General features: G+C 46.4%; 1 protein-coding gene across 2 annotated transcripts in view; it reads left to right on the top strand.

The window, feature by feature from the left end:
• Positions 1-1,234: 1,234 nt before the first annotated feature.
• The window catches only part of LOC134608257 (alanine aminotransferase 2-like), a 90,254-nt gene continuing 76,434 nt past the window's right edge, over positions 1,235-15,054 (top strand). For both annotated transcript variants that reach the window (XM_063450939.1, XM_063450938.1), the window contains exon 1: positions 1,235-1,322. The gene's annotated coding sequence lies outside the window, so the exon portion shown is untranslated. The remainder of the gene's footprint in view (positions 1,323-15,054) is intronic.

Here is a 15,054-nt window from a genome sequence, read left to right as displayed (position 1 = left end):
TATAAATGCAGCTATAAGGTTATGGTATAAGGAGGTCCCCTGTCTCCCTGCACACAGTGTATTATAACTGCAGCCATAAGGTTATGGTGTGAGGAGGTCCCCTGTCTCCCCGCACACAGTGTATTATAACTGCAGCTATAAGGTTATGGTGTAAGGAGGTCCCCTGTCTCCCCGCACACAGTGTATTATAACTGCAGCTATAAGGTTATGGTGTAAGGAGGTCCCCCGTCTCCCCGCACACAGTGTATTATAACTGCAGCTATAAGGTTATGGTGTAAGGAGGTCCCCTGTCTCCCCGCACACAGTGTATTATAACTGTAGCTATAAGGTTATGGTGTAAGGAGGTCCCCTGTCTCCCCGCACACAGTGTATTATAACTGCAGCTATAAGGTTATGGTGTAAGGAGGTCCCCTGTCTCCCCGCACACAGTGTATTATAACTGCAGCTATAAGGTTACGGTGTAAGGAGGTCCCTGTCTCCCCGCACACAGTGTATTATAACTGCAGCTATAAGGTTATGGTGTAAGGAGGTCCCCTGTCTCCCTGCACACAGTGTATTATAACTGCAGCTATAAGGTTATGGTGTAAGGAGGTCTCCTGTCTCCCCGCACACAGTGTATTATAACTGCAGCTATAAGGTTACGGTGTAAGGAGGTCCCCTGTCTCCCCACACACGGTGTATTATAACTGCAGCTATAAGGTTATGGTGTAAGGAGGTCCCCTGTCTCCCCGCACACAGTGTATTATAACTGCAGCTATAAGGTTATGGTGTAAGGAGGTCTCCTGTCTCCCCGCACACAGTGTATTATAACTGCAGCTATAAGGTTACGGTGTAAGGAGGTCCCCTGTCTCCCCACACACGGTGTATTATAACTGCAGCTATAAGGTTATGGTGTAAGGAGGGCCCCTGTCTCCCCGCGCACAGTGTATTATAACTGCAGCTATAAGGTTATGGTGTAAGGAGGTCCCCTGTCTCCCCGCACACAGTGTATTATAACTGCAGCTATAAGGTTAGATTTTATCAATGCTACATGAATATTTGTTTATTTTTCTCCGTCAGTTAATATTACATTTTAATTCCATGGATGTGGAAAGTAGAGCAGATTTATCATGTTAAGCCATTAGAGCCCATGTTCTAACAAATTGCTGACATTGTGTAAACACAGACACCAGGGGTCAAAGATTTTGTAATGTCCAACTTGCGTGACATTTATTAATAAACTTCCTGGAATGCTCATTCATTAAGCAAGAGGTAGCTACAGAACCTGGAAACCTGAACATTAATATCCAGAGTCCCATAGATCGGAGAGCGGCTGAGCAGAGGTAATGAGAACGCCATGGGAGAGTCACTGGACAGGGTCCAGGGAGGAACACTATATTAGACTAGATTCGTTCAATGATGTGTACCTATAGGAGAATACCTGCTTTGTTTTCACACAGTTAGCAGGACATTGTATCACTCACATTCTGTTCGAATCTCTAGCTATAGTAATACCACAATGCTTCATTTCTCCATAGTTGCTAATATTGAGTCATTTTTGTGAAATACTGGCTTGTGTTGTTCTACATCCTGAGTACGGGAATACCTGAAAAACATTCATTTATCATGTTGATATGGAAGATTCTGGACCGATTTTGGGGGTCGGGGGGTGGGGGGTGGATTGCAGTTTTCTTATTTTACGAGTAACTTACTGTTTGGGAAACGTTGTTTCCCCCTGTTTGATATGTCTCCTAAAAGTAAATATATATATTTAAAAACAATGGGCAGCCCAAGGTTATTTACGAAGTCATATTAATACTGTTTTATGCAGCTATTTTACCTCCGTTAGATGAAACCTCCATACACAGCGTTATTTACGTCTTTGTCACAGTACCTGTTAGGTCTCCCCCTCCTGTGGGTCACTTTGCCACAGATTCCGGTGACCCGTGTCATTCTGGGCTTATTATGGACACTGGTTGCTGTAAACCCACTTGGTTGTCCTGTGTAAATATAAACGCCTACGTACCTGCATCACCTGTGAAACATTATGTCTGTACTGGGTTAGTGTTTAGAAAGGAAACGTCTACAAATAGTTTGTTACATTGGACCAGCCACCACCCTTATCGCCTCAAAGCTTCAATCCCCTATGGCCAATATTTGAGGGCAAGACGTAACTGCTCACAGGATGAAACCTTTTACAAAGAATGCAGGATCCTCAAATCCCATTTCAAAGAATTACAATACCCAAATCGGGTCTTGAAACGGGCATTCCAAAGGGCTAACAGCATTGACAGAAACTCTAGTCTCCATCTCACAAGACCAGCTCAGGAATCCAAGGCTCCTCGATGCATAGCCACTTTCGATCAACATCTTTAAAAGGAACTGGCCAATTCTGCAACATGACCCAGTTCTCCAAAAAATACTTCCTGGTCACCCTTCCCTAACAGCACGGAGACCTTCCAACCTTCAGGATCAACTTGTCCATAGCTACCTTTCATCCCCCGCAACACCATCCAACTGGCTGTCTGATCTCAAGGGAACCTATAAATGCGGCCATTGCAAGGCCTGCCAATACGTCTCACCTAGCAAGTCGGTGGTTTCCACTCAGACGCGTATCAGCATTGACACAAATGCCTTAATAAACTGCGGCACCACCCGGCTCATCTATCTTATCACCTGTAGCTGTGGAATCCAATATATCGGGAAGACCTATCAACAATTTAGAAGGAGGATGCTGCAGCACGTCAATTCCATCAAGAGTACGGTCACCCCAACCACAGTTGCAAGATGTAAGGAAACCAAGTTTAACCAAACCGAGTTCGGTAGTTTCCTCCCGGATGGTCCGAGCCTAAGGTAGCGAGAGTCCGGTTCGGTAGTCCCAGGAACGAAATCCCTACGGAATATAACAGCTGCATAAGATAATTCCCTTGTTACAGCATACGAATTCCAAAATAACAGTCAGAGTCCAGATTCAGGATACAAGCAGAACTAACGTTTATTCACACACATGGCTTTTTATGCAGGTCCCCATGCAAGGGGACATCCCACAGGGAGGAGTAATATTTATCCAATCCTGGACAGTAAAAATATAAAACACACCTAATACAAACAGGCAGTTCCCTCCCCTAGTCCTGGAGATAATCAGGTCTGATATAGTGCCAACCTAATTATCTCCAGGCTGAAAATTCACCATTTTCCCCAACTTCTGGAACACCCCTTTATACCTGGGGTATCCCCACAAATACTATATCCCCTGATAGCCCCGATCCGGGTGACCAACATATCCAAATTTCACCCGGATCGGTTCAGGGGTTCGCAAAAAGTATGGAAGTCCTTTGTGACCGGTCCACTGGGGGCGGACTGCCCAAAATAGTTCCAGAGGTTCGTGTGGTTTTGCCGGTCACTTCAGAAAAAGGGAAGAAATGCATAAAAGTACCGAATGAATTCCCCTGGCTCCTAGCAGCGATTGTTCCCCTCATTCGTGTGCATATTTGTACCGAATAGCGCTCTCCTAGCTAATCGGTATCACTAGTTCCAGCGTTCGCATGATGGAGACCGGTGTTTGGGAAGTCGAGTGTCCGATTTTAGTTCCAGACACTCGACGACCAAGTCCCGCTGCCTTTGTTTGGCGAAAACAAGATGGCCGCGGTTTTCTCTGCCACGTGGCGTTCGACAGTACGAACGCTGACCGCACACATAGAGGGTGAAAGTGATGCCGGCTTTGAAGTTAAGTGAGCCAGGGGTGGTCTCGGTTCGGCAGTCCCATCTGCCGAATGAAAGGTACACAAAAAACAAGAACTATGCAACAAAATATCGAATAATATAGTCATTTCTTCACACTGCTCCCCTATAAGTCCATAGGTCGGCATACCCGCCTAGACCCTGTCGGGTTGGCTTGGGGATGTCCGAGAAAAGTAGCGGTTTAGGAGTCCAGTTCGGTCTGGCGTGACAGGCCATCCGCATTACCATTTTGTTTTCCAGGCCGGTACTGCATAGTAAAATTATAAGGTTGAAGGGCTAGGCTCCACCGTAATAGCCTGGGATTGTCTCCAGCTACCCGGTTAAGCCATACCAGGGGGTTGTGGTCCGTCATAAGGGTAAATGCCCGCCCATACAAATAGGGCTGGAGCTTCTTGAGTGCCCACACAAGGGCCAAGCATTCTTTTTCTACGGTGGCATAGCTGACCTCTCGGGGTAACAGTTTACGGCTGAGGTATGCCACCGGGTGGTCCATGCCGTCTGTGCCCACTTGGCTTAGCACGGCTCCCAGTCCGAACATGGAGGCATCTGTGTGTACAAGAAATTGTTTAGTGTAGTCAGGTGCTGCCAACACAGGAGCCTCACTCAATGCCGCTTTAAGCTTCTGGAAAGCGTCCGTGCACTCTGGGGTCCAGGAAACCTGTTTGGGGAGGGCCTTTTTGGTAAGGTCGGTGAGGGGTTTGGCCAGGGCGCTGTACTCTGGGACAAACTTTCTATAATAACCGGCCGTCCCTAAGAAAGCTAGTACCTGGGTTTTGGTCCTAGGTTGGGGCCAGTTCGCTATGGCCTCTACCTTCGCTGGCTCTGGACGCTGTCTACCGGAGCCCACCCTGTGGCCGAGATACTGTACCTCGGCCAGACCTACGTGACATTTGTCGGGTTTTAACGTGAGCCCGGCGAGGTGGATTCGTTGGAGTACCCTGGACACATGGCCCAGATGGTCTCCCCATGTGCGGCTGTAGACGGCAATATCATCTAGATACGCGCATGCGAAGTCCTGAAATCCCTCCAGGAGCCTATCGGCCATCCTCTGAAAGGTAGCCGGGGCATTCTTCATCCCAAAGGGCATAACCTTGAATTGGTATAGCCCGAAAGGGGTGACGAATGCCGACTTGGGGATGGCCGCAGGCTCCAAGGGGATCTGCCAATAACCTTTGCACAGGTCCAGGGTAGTCAAGTAGTTCCCCCCCGCCATACGGTCTAAGAGCTCATCTATTCTGGGCATGGGGTAGGCGTCTGTTATGGTACGATCGTTAAGCCTCCGATAGTCTACACAGAAGCGCGTGGTACCGTCGCGCTTCGGTACTAGGACTACCGGGGAGGCCCAAGGACTTTGCGAGGGTTCTATTACCCCTAACTGTAACATATCCCTTAACTCGGTGAGCATACTCTCACGCACTGCTTCCGGGATCCGATAGGGTTGTTGCCGCAGTGGCGTCTCTCCCTGGGTTTCCACGCGGTGTACCGCAGCGGAGGTATAGCCTGGGGTGGCTGAAAACATCTCTTGATATCTTTGCAGCAGTTGCGTGGCCTCACCTTTCTCCAGGGGGTTTAAATTTTGACCCAAGCTTACTTGGTCAATGGTACAGGGAGCGGTGTCTAGTAAATCGGGAAGGGGTAGTCCCTCACTATCTTCTGTGGCGGGCGCACACACGGCGCCCACATCCTCTGTTCTCTCAAAGTATGGTTTGAGCATATTCACATGGAAGGCTTTGGTCAGCCTTTCATCTGAGCATTTGCTCACGATGTAGGTGGTCTCGCTAACCCGTTCTACTACCTTAAATGGTCCCTGCCATGCGGCTTGTAGCTTATCCTTTTTAACTGGCCTCAAAGCTAACACCTTCTGCCCCAATTCTAGTACTCTATCTTGGGCTCCCCTATCGTACCATTTCCTCTGGTCCTCCTGGGCCGTCTGCAGGTTCTCCCGAACCGATGCGGTGAGCGCCCGCAGACGGTCCCGGAACTCCAGAACATACTGGACGATAGGGACTCCCCCCTCGTCTGTATTGCCCTCCCAGTGCTCCCGTACGAGCTCCAGTGGGCCCCGAACTTTTCTCCCATACAGGAGTTCGAAGGGGGAAAACCCAGTGGAGGCCTGGGGCACCTCACGGTAGGCAAACAGAAGGTGGGGGAGGAATTTTTCCCAGTTCTTGTGGGACTCCGTAAAGGTTTTTAGCATCTGTTTTAGAGTGCCATTGAAACGTTCACAGAGCCCGTTAGTCTGGGGATGGTACGGGGCGCTGAACAGGGGTTTCACTCCACAGCTCTGCCACAATTGTTGTGTCAGGGTAGCCGTGAACTGAGTTCCCCGATCGGATAGGATCTCTTGTGGGAAACCTACTCGGGTGAAAATCTGAATAAGGGCTTCGGCCACGGTCTCGGCCTCTATATTGGTGAGGGCGACTGCCTCCGGGTACCTAGTGGCGTAGTCGACCACGGTTAGTATGAACTTTTTGCCCGACTGGCTGGGTCGGCTGAGGGGTCCTATTAAATCTACCGCTACTCGGTGAAAGGGCTGTTCTATAATGGGCAATGGGTGAAGTTTGGCCTTCCGAAGATCTCCCCTTTTTCCCACCCTTTGGCAGACGTCGCACGTCCTGCAATAATACTTGAGGTCCTGGGTGACCCTGGGCCAGAAGAAGGTTTGGGTTAACCTGTCTCTTGTCTTTTTAACCCCTAAATGTCCTGCTAGGGGAATGTCATGACTGAGTTTTAACAACTCAGCCCGGAATTTACGGGGTACAATTAATTGTCTTTTGATGACCTGGGTGGCCCCCTGTCCCACCCCCTCGGTCACTCTATATAGTAACCCCTTATACCACTCAAACTTTTCGTGCGGGTTGTTCCCTGGGGTAACGGCCGCTGCCTTCCTATAACCCTCTAATGTGGGGTCGGTACGCTGCTCTTGTTCAAACCCCTGGGGGGTATCCCAGAAAGGGAAGGTAGGATCGGGTAAGGGGGGTATTTCGACTCTTACCTGGTTTTCCTCAGAGTGCAGCGGAGCTTCCAGTCTGGCTTGAGCTCGGGTGGTCACTGGGTATGCCTCAGCAGGGGGGTCTCGGGCCAGTTGGGAGGTCAAGCATCCTACATCATTCCCCAACAAAACCTCGGCGGGTAGTTCTTGCATAATCCCCACCTCTAGCTGTTTCGACCCGGAACCCCAATCAACAAGGATATTAGCGGTGGGCAGTTTGTGAATAGCGCCCCCAGCCACCCTCACAGCGACTGTGCGTCCGGTGCGAGCTTGCGCTCTGATCGTGTGAGGTTGCACCACAGTCAAAGTAGCCCCAGAGTCTCTCAGAGCCCGGGCCCCCACGCCATCTACGGTAATCCATTGGCGGTGGTGGTCCCGGTTGTCACCCCCAGCTTGAACTGGGTTGACCTCGTGCAATACACTCCACTGTTCTTCTTGGTTAGGAACACCGGTTGTGCCTTCCTGTTGCACACAATGAGCAGCTGCCCTGGGTTGTTGTGGGGGTTGCCTTTCCCAGCTTCCCCGGTTTAAGCGAGGGCACTGATTCTTGTAATGCCCTGGTTGTTTGCAATAATGACACACTGCAGGGGGACGTGGTGTGTTTGCTGGGTTCGGTGAAGGGTTACTCATGGCGGGTCTAGGAGGGGTAGGGGTTGTTGGAGCCTGGTAGTTAGGCTTAAAAGGTGGTCTGCTCACCCCTTGCTCCTTCCTCCTATTATCCTGATACTCATCCGCTAACCTGGCGGCTTCCTCCACAGTTTTTGGTTTTCTATCTTTAACCCAGTCTTTTATGTCCTCTGCAGCGTGATTAAAAAATTGCTCCAGTAACATAAGTTGCAAAGCATCCTCCAGGGTGGTTGCTTGGCAGCCCTTCATCCAATTGCGGGCCGCCCGTTGTAGCCGAAACGCCCATTCCGTATGGGAATCTCTCCCAGTCTTTCTCAGATCTCTAAACTTTTTCCGGTATGCCTCCGGAGTTACAGCATATCTGGCCAACAAAATGTCTTTTATTTTTTCATAATTATGTATGTCCCCCTCAGGTACTGCTCGCAGCGCCTCGGCTGCTCTACCTGACAATTTACAGCTAATGACTGCAGCCCATTTCGTGGAGTCTAATCCCTCCAGTGCACATTGGCGTTCAAAGTCTTGCAAGTAACTGTCAATTTCCATCTCATTGTCATTGAAAGATTTAAAGGCTGCATAGTTTACCTTCTTTGGGATTTCCCCAGTACTTCCCGGGGAGTGTAGTAAATCCCCCTGTGACGGTCTGTCCCGGTCCTCTCGCTCTTTTTGCGATTGTCTGGCTTGTGCCATGACCTGCAGAACCGCCTCTGTAGCTGGGTTGGGTCCCAACAGACTGAGCATCCATCGGATGTCCTTTTGCATCACATTTTCTTCCTCTTGATCCATTTCTGTGTTGCTGGTATTATCGCTCTGCATTAATTCTGCAATTAACGTGGCTTTTGTCTTGTTACTTGCCACTCTGCCTCGAGCTTCCAGTAAATCCTTTAGTGTGGTTCTTTTAAGTAGCTGGTACTGCTGAGCCATTCATTCCCTTGCTTGGTTTGCAATGTCCATTCGGGATTCGAATCCCTCCGCTTGCCACCAGTTGTAAGGAAACCAAGTTTAACCAAACCGAGTTCGGTAGTTTCCTCCCGGATGGTCCGAGCCTAAGGTAGCGAGAGTCCGGTTCGGTAGTCCCAGGAACGAAATCCCTACGGAATATAACAGCTGCATAAGATAATTCCCTTGTTACAGCATACGAATTCCAAAATAACAGTCAGAGTCCAGATTCAGGATACAAGCAGAACTAACGTTTATTCACACACATGGCTTTTTATGCAGGTCCCCATGCAAGGGGACATCCCACAGGGAGGAGTAATATTTATCCAATCCTGGACAGTAAAAATATAAAACACACCTAATACAAACAGGCAGTTCCCTCCCCTAGTCCTGGAGATAATCAGGTCTGATATAGTGCCAACCTAATTATCTCCAGGCTGAAAATTCACCATTTTCCCCAACTTCTGGAACACCCCTTTATACCTGGGGTATCCCCACAAATACTATATCCCCTGATAGCCCCGATCCGGGTGACCAACATATCCAAATTTCACCCGGATCGGTTCAGGGGTTCGCAAAAAGTATGGAAGTCCTTTGTGACCGGTCCACTGGGGGCGGACTGCCCAAAATAGTTCCAGAGGTTCGTGTGGTTTTGCCGGTCACTTCAGAAAAAGGGAAGAAATGCATAAAAGTACCGAATGAATTCCCCTGGCTCCTAGCAGCGATTGTTCCCCTCATTCGTGTGCATATTTGTACCGAATAGCGCTCTCCTAGCTAATCGGTATCACTAGTTCCAGCGTTCGCATGATGGAGACCGGTGTTTGGGAAGTCGAGTGTCCGATTTTAGTTCCAGACACTCGACGACCAAGTCCCGCTGCCTTTGTTTGGCGAAAACAAGATGGCCGCGGTTTTCTCTGCCACGTGGCGTTCGACAGTACGAACGCTGACCGCACACATAGAGGGTGAAAGTGATGCCGGCTTTGAAGTTAAGTGAGCCAGGGGTGGTCTCGGTTCGGCAGTCCCATCTGCCGAATGAAAGGTACACAAAAAACAAGAACTATGCAACAAAATATCGAATAATATAGTCATTTCTTCACACAAGACATATCCAGAATTTCCACAACGGCATTGCTGACAATCATTGCTGACAATCTACGTTTTCAAGCCATCGAGAAACAAATGCCTAATCCAAGAAAAGGCGACTTCAATAAGACTCTATTACAAAAAGAATCCCGCTGGATATTTATCTTTAAGACCTTAACCCCTTGTGGCTTAAACGAAGAATTTAATTACACACCATTCATACACCGATAATTGGAGGTCATCGAGCACCACTGTTCCTCCCTCCTCTGGTCCTTTTGTAAATATGTAAATAGCCAATAATTATCATGTACTTACAAGTGACCTCATCTCGTGCTCTCAAACACGGCATGCTTTAATTGACCAATAAATGTCATGAACTTCCTTTCTATAAACATCGCTAGGATGTTCACCAAGGGATGTTCACTTTTTGATCTGTGCACTACTTCCTTATCACAAAACTTTCCTTGTAAAATATATTCAACATATAATTTCTAACATCGCAACTAGGGATTACGGTACCTTTATGCATCTATAATGAGGGGTGCTTCAGCCGTATCTGGCTTAAATACTCCTGTTTATCATACTTCACCTCCTCTTGGCATAATAACAATAATCTGCGTATTATGCCACACTCTAGGATCCCTAACAACTTCTGAGAGGATTACTAGCACTACAGATATGCTCAGAAATGGATACGATGAGAACTCGTTTGGAAACTCAGTCACTAAGTTTTTGTTGTTTTTTTGACACCGACAGATTTTTGACCCTACTGAGCCACCGTAGTTCTCCATTTTTTGCCGGCTGAAAACGGACCAATCGGCTGCAAGGGTGGGATATATAACTCTGCCACTGGGGGGATTCATTTCTTTCCCCTGATGAGCCCCTAAACTAGGATTAGGGTTAAACTTTTTATACCAGCAAGTTCTTTCAAACCCTTTCTAAACCTCTCTTCCCTATGACTAAATGCCCATGAAGGCATTTTTTCCTACTTTGTAGCAATCCTAAGGCTTTGATTTGTATCTCTATGGCGCTCTCTCAGCTATCACCCTATGCTGGACTAGATATTACCACACTCCGTATCTAGCCAACAAAACTTCTGTAGCATTGAGAACTATCAGGATCAATAGGATTTCTATGATCCGTGCAATAGTTATCCCTCTATACGGACCCCCCAAAGTATCTTGGTGTGGTGCCAAGGGCTACACTGCTTACCATAGCACCTGTGAAATTGCTGAGACCGCTAGACTCACTTGTACGGATCACCCCCATTGTAACACAGTATCAATAACAATACATTATTACAGTGACCACCTCAGGATAACTTGGTTAACTTCCTGTAGCGCTAGAGATTCACTAAGTGATTTCCTACTGAGGCTTGGACACTTCCTGTAGCGCTAGAGATTCACTAAGTGATTTCCTACTGAGGCTTTGACACTGGCTAATAGTTTGGCTATAAGGTCTGGACCACAGGGATTCTCAGAGGTATACCCTCATCCCGGTCCATCCAGACTACCTGTACTGGAACCAACAAATTATTTGAATGGTTGTCACTACAAGCTTACCAATTTAGTGAGAGATTTAACTATTATGGGAGTATTGGTGTAGTGGATCACACTTATCGTGGCAACACATCTTCTGCTACACTTTGTGTCTTTTTGTCCTCCCAACCCTCCCCCATTTGTTTTCCTGTTTCCCACCTCACCCCCTAGGTACACGCCTCCATAGGTGTTATATCCATTACTCTGGCTACCAGCTACTAGTTAGCCATGATACACTGGATTAAATACACTGGGGACAGTTTACCTTAGGAACGTTTTTCTGTTACTCATTAAATATTGATTTTTAAACGTTTTATATTCTAGAGCACATTATTTTGAATAATTGTGACACTTGACGTTGGGAACGTCCCTTGTGATACCAATATTCACTATTGTGTTTTCATTCTTTAGGACAGTGTTCTCTCTCTTTGATTATGTCTGTACTGGGTTAGTGTTGCAGAAATGACACCAACCTCTCAGACTATCTCTAAGGCCATATAAACCCATTCTGCAGGTTGTGCCATGCTCTGTTAAGGAGATCTCACAGTGAATTCTGTTTGTTGTGTCTCTGGGTATTTTGACTGCAGCTAGTTCCTCCATTCGCCATTGCGTATGCCTTTGTCACGACACTCCTTAGCCGATTTGCACTCGTGCAGTACTCATACTCACCACTGTTTCTGTTTGGCACTGTTCCTGATTTCTTTTCATTAAGCACTTCACCTGGTCCTTGTTTAGCACCTATTTAGTTTGGGTTCTCCCCTCACTCCTGGCCAGATCATTGCCTTTTGTTTCCTGTTTCCCTGGTTTCCTGTGTTCCTGGCTCCTGGCTCCTGCATACTGTGATTTGGTCCTGTGTCCTGCGTCTACTGGTCTTCATCCTGTGTCCTCCTGATCCTGCGTTATTGTGTCCTCCTGGTCCTTCGTTGCTGTGTCCTCTAACCCTATGTTCTGGTTCTGTGGTCCCGGCTTTACTACCAGTGATCCTGTCCCTGCAGACTTGTTCATTTATTCAACTTTTGATCTTGATGTCACTATATTAGTCTTGTGACTCTGGATGTGTGCCCTACCTGATACTCGTGGTAGCTGCACAATCCTGCCCTTACCAAAGGACTTACAGTATTTGTTACCTGCACGATTCGTGCTTATTTTTGATTTACTGTATATATTTTGTGGCCTTGTCTGTGTGTGTGTGTGTGTGTATATACAGGGAGTGCACAATTATTAGGCAAGTTGTATTTTTGAGGATTAATTTTATTATTGAACAACAACCATGTTCTCAATGAACCCAAAAAACTCATTAATATCAAAGCTGAATATTTTTGGAAGTAGTTTTTAGTTTGTTTTTAGTTTTAGCTATTTTCGGGGGATATCTGTGTGTTCAGGTGACTATTACTGTGCATAATTATTAGGCAACTTAACAAAAAACAAATATATACCCATTTCAATTATTTATTTTTACCAGTGAAACCAATATAACATCTCAACATTCACAAATATACATTTCTGACATTCAAAAACATAACAAAAACAAATCAGTGACCAATATAGCCACCTTTCTTTGCAAGGACACTCAAAAGCCTGCCATCCATGGATTCTGTCAGTGTTTTGATCTGTTCACCATCAACATTGCGTGCAGCAGCAACCACAGCCTCCCAGACACTGTTCAGAGAGGTGTACTGTTTTCCCTCCTTGTAAATCTCACATTTGATGATGGACCACATGTTCTCAATGGGGTTCAGATCAGGTGAACAAGGAGGCCATGTCATTAGATTTTCTTCTTTTATACCCTTTCTTGCCAGCCACGCTGTGGAATACTTGGACGCGTGTGATGGAGCATTGTCCTGCATTAAAATCATGTTTTTCTTGAAGGATGCAGACTTCTTCCTGTACCACTGCTTGAAGAAGGTGTCTTCCAGAAACTGGCAGTAGGACTGGGAGTTGAGCTTGACTCCATCCTCAACCCGAAAAGGCCCCACAATCTCATCTTTGATGATACCAGCCCAAACCAGTACTCCACCTCCACCTTGCTGGCGTCTGAGTCGGACTGGAGCTCTCTGCCCTTTACCAATCCAGCCACGGGCCCATCCATCTGGCCCATCAAGACTCACTCTCATTTCATCAGTCCATAAAACCTTAGAAAAATCAGTCTTGAGATATTTCTTGGCCCAGTCTTGACGTTTCAGCTTGTGTGTCTTGTTCAGTGGTGGTCGTCTTTCAGCCTTTCTTACCTTGGCCATGTCTCTGAGTATTGCACACCTTGTGCTTTTGGGCACTCCAGTGATGTTGCAGCTCTGAAATATGGCCAAACTGGGGGCAAGTGGCATCTTGGCAGCTGCACGCTTTACTTTTCTCAGTTCATGGGCAGTTATTTTGCGCCTTGGTTTCTCCACACTCTTCTTGCGACCCTGTTGACTATTTTGAATGAAACGCTTGATTGTTCGATGATCACGCTTCAGAAGCTTTGCAATTTTAAGAGTGCTGCATCCCTCTGCAAGATATCTCACTATTTTTGACTTTTCTGAGCCTGTCAAGTCCTTCTTTTGACCCATTTTGCCAAAGGAAAGGAAGTTGCCTAATAATTATGCACACCTGATATAGGGTGTTGATGTCATTAGACCACACCCCTTCTCATTACAGAGATGCACATCACCTAATATGCTTAATTGGTAGTAGGCTTTCGAGCCTATACAGCTTGGAGTAAGACAACATGCATAAAGAGGATGATGTGGTCAAAATACTCATTTGCCTAATAATTCTGCACTCCCTGTGTGTATGTGTGTGTGTGTGTGTGTGTGTGTGTGTGTGTATATATATATATATACTTGGCATTTATTTCTCTGCTGAATGGGTTCCCACATTTAAAGTGACAGTTCTGTTCCAGGGCAGCACCCCTTCATGTCATTACACCCTTGACCCATTTAACCGTTCATGTACCGTTCTGTAAGCCTTAACCTCTCCCTGTGCCTGTTTCTTATCTCTGTGTTAAGCCTGGCCAAATCTAAGGACTGGTAATATGAATCTATCCATTCTCTATTCGTGACTCTGCGTGTTGGACGGGGGTAGTATCATGGCGGTCGGGGATATTGGGACTAACCCTTTCCCCGCACTGTTAGTGTTCCCCATGTTCCCCCAGTGATCATTTTATGACACTATTTTTCAGTAATATATTCTTTATATCAGCGGCTGCGAGAGAGAGAAATCATCCATTAGATACACATATATACGCTTAATAAAGTCAGCTTGCAAAGCTCTTTTTTTCACCTATTGTCCCAAGTTTGAGCACTGTTTGTTCTGGTTTTATTTTTGTGTTTTGATGTAATTCCTGTGACACATATTGCTGTGTTACTGATATAGAAATATAACACTAATTTACATACCAACTCTATGCCAATTTACACATGTCCATTCTGTCAACAGAGGGCTCTGCAGAGTTAAAGTTGGGGTTAGAAGTAGAGCAAATATTAGAGGTAAGGTTGGAATGTGATTAGAGCTAGGATTAGGGTTACAATTAAAGCAAGGATTATGGTTAGGTTTAAAATTAGAGCTAGGGTTAGAATAAGAACTAGGGTTAGAATTATAGCTAGGATTGTGGTTAGGTTTAGGATTAGAGCTGGGATCACAGTTACAATTAGAGCTTGTCTTAGATTTAGAAGTAGAGCTAAGATCATGATTAGAGCTAGGATTAGGGTTACATTTAGAGCTGGGTTAGGGTTACAATTAGAGCTACCGTTTGGTATAGAAGTAGAGCTAGGATCAGGATTAGAGCTAGGGTTAGGCTTAGGATTAGAGCTCGGATTGGGTTATGGTTAGAGCTAGGGTTGGGTTTAAGATTAGAGCTAGGGTTGGGGTTACAATTAGAGCTAGGGTTAGTTTTAGTATTAGAGCTAGGATCAGGGTTACAGTAAGAGCTAGTTTTAGTATTAGAGCTAGGATTAGGGTTACAATTAGAGTTTGGATTAGGGTTACAATTAGAGCTAGTTTTAGTATTAGAGCTAGGATTAGGGTTACAATTAGAGCTAGGGTTAGGTATAGAAGTAGAGCTAGGATCAGGTTTAGATCTAGGGTGGGTTTAGGATTAGAGCTAGGATTGGGTTATGGTTAGAGCTAGGGTTAGGGATACAATTAGAGCAAGGGTTAGGTTTAGAAGTAGAGGAAGGA

Source organism: Pelobates fuscus, chromosome 4 (assembly GCF_036172605.1).
Source record: "Pelobates fuscus isolate aPelFus1 chromosome 4, aPelFus1.pri, whole genome shotgun sequence".
NCBI lineage: Eukaryota > Metazoa > Chordata > Amphibia > Anura > Pelobatidae > Pelobates > Pelobates fuscus.
Note: the sequence above shows the minus strand (reverse complement) of the source record. Positions and strands in the feature narration are given on the sequence as shown.